General features: G+C 43.9%; 1 long non-coding RNA gene across 1 annotated transcript; it reads left to right on the forward strand.

The window, feature by feature from the left end:
• The first annotated feature begins 513 nt into the window (after positions 1–513).
• Positions 514–1,507, forward strand: LOC310709269. Its single transcript, XR_014527437.1, has 3 exons — positions 514–563; positions 762–1,090; positions 1,429–1,507. It is a non-coding gene; the product is annotated as an uncharacterized lncRNA (long non-coding RNA).
• The last annotated feature ends 6,123 nt before the right edge of the window (positions 1,508–7,630 follow it).

Raw genomic sequence — 7,630 nt, forward strand, 5'->3', positions numbered from 1 at the left:
ATGCACACGAAAGCTCATACCAAGAACTAACTTAGTTGGTCTTTAAGGTGCTACTGGAAGGAATTTTTTTTATTTTAAATAACACATGAGATAGCCTGCTTAATGCATGGGGGAGTGGATCTGGATTTTATATCACTTTGCCATATAATGATCTCACTTTGAAGTCCAAGCCTGACATGGATCTACAACGTGAAGCCAAGGAAAGAACTTGCTAGTAAGAAAGCAATATTTGCTAAATGCAGCTGGACCTTGTTCGAAGTAAACACACTTTGTCAACCAGAGTTTGTAGAGCTGTTAGGACTTGGTCACTGCTTAGCTGGTTTTAGTGAAAAGCCTTATTTCACTGTTGTTTCCTGAACTCTGCAAGAAAGAGCCTGCTAAGATGTTTGCGTTAGGTTAAAGGCCATTCAGACTTTAAGATGGAGTTCACTCTGAACGTTAGTTAATAAGTAATATTCCCCTGAGGAGTTTGGTACCAGCTACTTTTGAAGCAGATCGCATCTGGACTGAAACTCGGGGAAATATCCCTGAGGAAATACGGAATACATCTATTATTTTAATATGTAATTTGTAAGGTTATCTATGTGCTCTAAACTATCAGCTGGTGACAGACATATGGAAAGTTACTCATTTGTTTTTCCTCTACAGTTCACTTTGACTGAAGTCAGCCAAGATTTAGCTGAACCACCAGTCAGTCACAAGATGTACTTCCTCAATTTAATAACCTTTTGACTAATTCTGCCTCGTCTTGTCTTTGACAGGGAGCCCATAGAACACAATGGGGAAAGAATGCAAGGGAAATTCCAAGTGAACAATTTGCTCCAATCAAGTCTAAGCACCGACTGGTTTCCTAGGGCCAGATTGCACCTCTTCGGCTCTACCTTTTCCTCGAGGAGTGAAATGCCCTAAAGGGGCATTATTTATGTCTGCAACAACTGCAGCCCATGTTTGGCTAGCCCAAAAATGGAAAATGGGCGAAGTTCCAACCAAAGAAGAATGGCAACTTGTTGACAGAATATGCGCAACTTGCAGGCTTAACATATAGAATCAGAGAACAAGAAGAACACACATTTAAAGAAGATTGGAAAAGGTTTGTTGAATATATGGGAAATAATTGTGTACAGCTGAAGGCGCTGGCAGCATTAAGATAAATTCAACAGTGTAAATAAGTTTTGATGGAGGATGGATTCCATTCCATAATAATGGAAAACCGATTGGTATAGTTTTTGCAAAATATTCAGGGATATAAAATATGCAGAATGAACCGTGGAAAGAGAAGAATGGAAGTCATTGATATCTTAAGAATGTAAAATGTTTACCTGAAATTGTAAAGCAGAAAATTTAATAAAAATCATATTAAAAAAAATAAAGAATAAAGGGGCAGGTCTGCTTGCTTGGAGCCTTAATGTCCTCCTTTTTTCCTTACAGCTCTCACTGGGAACATTACCTGAGCTGACAGGTAAACACTTGCACTTTGCAGCAGATACTTCCTGTCCCTAAATCAATACTTTGCAACAATTTATGTGTGCATTTCTGAGGAGACAGAACAGAGGCCACCTCGTTTTTGTATGGAACATGTGTGCATTGGTCTGAAATATCTCAAATTGAAAATGGTACTACTTTTGCCACAGGGAAGACTAGGTATCAGAACCCATCCAAGGCATTTGGCCACCTGAGGCAGAAGCAGCTTCTGTAAATGTGAAAGAGCCACTGGATACAGTCTGAGTGGGCTCAGCTTTCTGAGAGTAGCCAGAAAGCAGTTTAGAGCAAGGCCCACCACTTCTGGCCTGGGGAGAGAAAGACGCCACAGGCAGAGAGCTCTGTAAATCCTTTATTCCATTCAAGCTTATCATTTGCTTTGAAAGCAGAGTGTGTTTGAATCTGTAAGAGGCAACACGGCAGCCTTGAAGCAGGGTCATCTGCCCACCACGCCCCCTTCTGTTGGCAGCCTCTACTTACGTGCCAAGTGGCTGGCACCACAGGGCGCGAGCCGCAACTCTCAAGAGACTCATTCAAGCCTTTGGCGATGAAGTCTAGATCCGACGAATTATAGTAATACCTCTGGTTACGAACAGTCCTCCTTATACACGCTTCGGATTACGAGCTCCGCTAACCCAGAAGTAGGTGCTCCCGGTTGTGAACTTTGCCCCGGGATGCAAGCAGAAATCGCGTGCCAGAGGCGCGCGTGCAGCAGGAGACCCCATTAGCGAAAGCGCGCCTCAGGTTAAGAACAGTTTCGAGTTGAGAACAGACCTCCAGAACAAATTAAGTTCGTAACCAGAGGTACCACTCATTTGCTTTCTCTTCCATTTGAAGTGTGGCAGCTGCTGTAGTTCAGTCCGTGACCCACCTGTGGTGTTGGTTGACAGTGGCACGGGACTGAGCAGTGCGGCCATGGCTGTCACTGGTTTCTTGTTCTTGCAACATGGCTCACTGTGACTCATGACAGGGTCAGGCCTGCTAATGTGCAGTGCAGTCCTACAGCTGCTAGCAGCCATGTGGACCCATCTACCTTCTCAAGGGGTCTTTTGGTTTACCAGTCTAGAGTCCTTGCGCCCCACTGGTGAAGCCTAAAATCTGCACGACTGAAATTAAGCGTAAGAAGCCTTGCATATTCATAATTGTTGATTACAAAATTAAAAAAAAAATCCTTCCAGTAGCACCTTAGAGACCAACTAAGTTTGTAAGAAGAAAACAGTATAGAAAAGAAGAAGAAAAGAGTGCATGCCCACGAAAGCTCATACCAATAACAAACTTAGTTGGTCTCTCAGGTGCTACTGGAAGGATTTTTTTAATTTTTTTTCGACTACGGCAGACCAACACGGCTACCTACCTATATCTATAATTGTTCCTTATTACTATTGCCTCTCCCTTTCCTCCCAAGTCTCTTAGGATTTAGAATGCAAGTTCCTCGGGACAGAGACCTGCTTTATTTGTGTAGCTTTATAAAGTCCCATGTACATCAAAGTCTATAAGAATTATAATAGCAATTATAATAGCAATACCACCCCTTTGGACTGCCATTGTTTCTGGGATCTATATTTCTTTGTGTATCAAAATGGGATCTGGCTCCATATATGGTTATCACATTGGTCTGTGTGTGGCTGTGTGTGACAAAATGTCAACTTGCTCCATCCGCCATCAGTGAGATTAATGGAAAACAGCCACGTTAGAGGGAAGAAATTGATTAAACTGCAGAAATCACATGAATCCCGTCCTCAGCATAATATTAAACCCCTCTATAAATAACTACGGTTAAAGCCATCATTCAGCTGGCATCTAGTAGGAGTTCTGGCTCAGACAACTCACCAGTTACCCATGCTCCCTCTCCTATGGCCAGGAGTGCAGAGTTCTTCAAGTTCTTCAATTTCTTCTGCCTTCTCCCTTGTGCTGTGTGCCAGCAGAAGCTGCCCCCCCCCTTCTCTTGAGCCATATATTATACAGCCAGCAGGCAGGTACTAGAACAGCCATAATCTATTACTGAACTGTCACTGCAGGTCAAGGAAAACAGCTCCGGGTTTGCTTTATTCTTGGGAAACTGCCTTCCATCATCTGAGAACGTATCCAAGCTCTGCAGCGAGACTGGGGCAGGACATGGTAACATGACAGCAGGTGCAGGAATACAAATAGCGCCCTAAGGGCATGATTAGCCAGTAATTTTTAAAAAATTGCTCCATGTCTGAAGAGTCAGGTTTCAGAGGTCAGGGAGTTGCGTCTCTGCCTTTTGGCATTGCTGAATTGCCTTGGCAGCACATGCTGCCTCCATAGTAACTCCGACACAAATCCCTGCAGCAACTTGCATTAGGGCACATGTTCTTACAGCTCCCAAACTCGGGACCTGGAATCTGGGCCTAGAGATCTTGCTGCGCAAGGTGCAGGCAGCGTGTACACCAGTTTGTTTGCCATTTGGCACCTATTGCAAACCCCTCTGGAGCCAGAAAAGCCTTCAGTTCAAAGCTTACCTCAGTCGTGAACCAGGTCAGCTACTATTCTCTCAGCCTCTTGTCTCATTTGCAAAATAAGAACAACAGTATTGGCCAGTTTTGCCAGGTTATTGTATAGATTACTGAGGACCAAACCTCATGCCATATAGGGGAGCTGTGGCCAGAACTCTCATGAATAATGATAATAAAAATAGAAACACTCAGCTTTTGATAGAAACAATGGCAGTGCTTTTTCTGGGGGAACGCAGGGGTACGCATACCCCTAAACATTTTGTGAATCTAAGTTTGGCCTTATTGAGGGGCAGTATTTCAATATGTTAAGTTGTCGGTGAACATATCAGACGACACAGCGATTCTTCAAACAGCTCTTATTTATTCACAGGCCAGAACAGAACTGAACTGAAGGGTTCAGTCAGCCTGCTTATATAGAGCTCCAGTACAACGTAACTGTAACAATTTTCTAAAACCATCCAATCACTGAACGTCACTTTCGATCCCTTATTTGCATAACTATCTACAGTATCCCCCTGCAGGCCAAGGGTGAGAACTTCAGTACATAACACAATATGAGTAGGAAAATGAGAGTACCCCTAAACATTTTTTTTAGAAAAGAAAGCACTGAACAATGGTATTGGGGAAAGAGTAATTCACTTTTTCTCTGCACCATGTTTCTGTTTGAAATAATGCCTCAATAGCTACAATTAATACCCCTTGGGGCAGGGGGAGAGAGACACAATATAGGCAGTAGAACTTTGGAGGGACCAGTTCAGATCAAGTAAGTCAGGCATGGAAAAGGGTTGCTCTCTCGCAATGCAACTACTCCTGTCTAACTTGACTACTCAGCTCCTCTTAATCTGTGTGTGTGTGCATGGGGGGGGGGGAGAGAGAGAGATGTGGGGTGGGGGAATTCGGATCAAGAAACTCTTGTTTCATATCCATCTTGTCCCTTGGCCAGATAGTGTGCATGAAACTTGTTGCCCATGCCAAATTCAACAGGAATATTGTTGTTCTCTCACGTATATCCGTCCCCAGGGATAAAAGGATGGGCTTGCAGAGTATGCTAACTATGGCATTAGTTAGGCTATATGAGCATGTGGCAGTAAGAAAGGAGAGAAATGACAGTAAGCAAAAGCTACTGGAATAGATGCAAACATGACATTCATAGAGCCACAGAGCAGTCAGAGCCCTGGATACGTTAGCTGGGGCAAGAATGGCATTATCACCACCACCCAGCATTAGTATAATGAGTCTTGAATTCTGGGTGGAAATCATTTCCCTGCAACAGATTCTCTTGCTAGAGGAAAGACAGCCCCCCTCCCCCCCCCCATAATGGATGCACTAACTAATATGCATGTAACCCCTTCAGCAACTCCTGTGATTATTAAACATGACATGCACAATGAAACGATCATCTGCTAGGGCCCTTGGCTTTGAGGCGCATTCAGGAACATGCCGTATCGATCTGGTAATATCCCCTTGGACAAAAGCTGTTATCAGGATGGGGCCTATAAGAAGCAGAAATCTGACCCTGGGCAATGGGGGTGTGTGGGCAGAATAAACAACCAGCTGTGTCCCTATCCAGGCAGGGGTAGCCTAACTACAGTTGCCTATTTTCTGGTAACCTCTAGGTTAGATTACTGCCACACGCTGCCTCTGAAGATGGTTCAGAAATTTCAGCTGGTGCAATATTCAGTGGCCGGGTTGCTCACCCCCCCCCCCCGGGCAAGAACATAGTACACCGATCCTGGTCCGATTGCACCGGCTGTCCATTAGTTTCTGGGCCCAAATTAAAGTGCTGGTTTTGAGCTTTGTTGTTGTTGTTTAGTCGTGTTCAACTCTCCATGACCCCATGAACCAACTTGAGTTTGACCAAACTGCGGGAGGCAGTGGAAGACAGGAGTACCTGGCGTGCTCTGGTCCATGGGGTCACGAAGAGTCGGACACGACTAAACGATTAAACAACAACATAAACAACAACAACAACAACAACTTGGCTATGACCTGTCCGTCTTGGGTGGCCCTGCACGGCATAGCTCATAGCTTCTCTGAGTTATTCAATCCCCTTCGCCACGACAAAGCAGCAATCCATGAAGGGGTACTTTTGAGCTACGAAGCCTTGAATGGCTCAGGACTGCGATATCTCAAGGACCACCTCTCCCGATATGAACTGACCTGGATCCTGTGATCATCATCTGAGGCTCCTCTTCATGTGCCTCCTCCATGAGAGGTCTGGAGGGTGGCAACATGAGAACGGGCCTTTTCTGTGGTGGCTCCCTGTTTGCAGAGTGCTTTCCCCAGGAAGGCTCACCTGGCGCCCTCATTAAATATCTTTAGGCACCAGGCAGAAACATCCCTCTATAACCAGGCCTTTGGCTTTTAACTACAGTGGTGCCTCGCAAGACAAAAAGAATCCATTCTGTGATTCTCTTTGTCTAGCGGTTTTTTCGTCTTGCGAAGCAAGCCCATTGAAGGATTAGCGGATTAGCGCTATTAGCAGCTTTTAGCGGCTTTTAGCGGCTTATCTGCTGATCGGATCAGCTGATAAGTGGCTTAGCGGCTTAGAAAAAGGGGGGGAACCCATCAGGAACTTGCAAGACATTGTTGTCTTGCGAAGCAAGCCCATAGGAAATTCGTTTTGCGAAGCACCTCCAAAACGGAAAACTCTTTTGTCTAGCGAGTTTTCCGTCTTGCGAGGCATTCGTCTTGCGGGGCACCACTGCATTTGTGGCCTTTTAGAATGTTTTTAATGCATTCCTCTCACTCCCACTGCCCCCCTAGATTTAATGTATCTCTGTAGGGATTTCTTTGTTTGTTTCTTTGTTTGTAAGTTGCTTTTTGTTGCCTTGGGCAAGATAAAGTGACTAGAAAATCTATTATTGTTGTTGTTGTTGTTATTTACTAATGTGCAGGCAACAACCTATATTTATTTTCTTTGAACACGAAAGGGTGGAGGGAGGGTGACGAAAGGGAGAAAACAGGTGATTGTTGTTATAGATATGAGCTGTAACAAACACTGCTTGCCCAAATTGCTGGTTTTTGAAAATTAATTTATTTTCCTGATAGACTATCATGGTGAAGTATTGCATATTCCGTGAGAGGAGGCAATCACACAGTTCAGCTGTAGAAATAGGACTGTGTCAAATATCCTCTAATTTCAATCATTATCTCAAAGAAAGCATGTTTGATGCAGCCAAATTACTGGAAAAAATACACATTTTTTTTCAGGATCATACAACACCTCTTCTTTCCTTCTTCTCTATACTGTTTTCTTCTTAGCCCTGAGAGTCCTTAGTTTCCTTGGCCCACGATGGTATTTAATCTAGTTGGCTATGGCTATAACTAACATGATTTTATTTGAGAGAGAAGTCTGTGGCATCATCTTGTCAGATGTAGAATTGTGATGTCATTGATAAAATAAAGGGATTTGCCGCGGCCAAATCAAACTAAGTAACAGGGAGAGGGCAAATGAGGCCCTGGGCTGTGATGGCAAAGGAGGAGGAAAACAGAACAGAGAAAAGTAAAACCAAAGCGATGTGAATATATTTGTAACAATGGTTAGAAATTTGCAGCGAACGATATTCTCTTTGACTCTCACAAAAGGAGGCAAGTAGTTTCACCTCAGCCTTAGTAAGAAATACTAGCTGTGTAAATGACATTTTAAAGCCACATACAGAAAATTGTACAGA

This window comes from Podarcis liolepis, assembly GCF_965112155.1.
Source record: "Podarcis liolepis genome assembly, chromosome: 6".
Taxonomy (NCBI): Eukaryota; Metazoa; Chordata; class Lepidosauria; order Squamata; family Lacertidae; genus Podarcis; species Podarcis liolepis.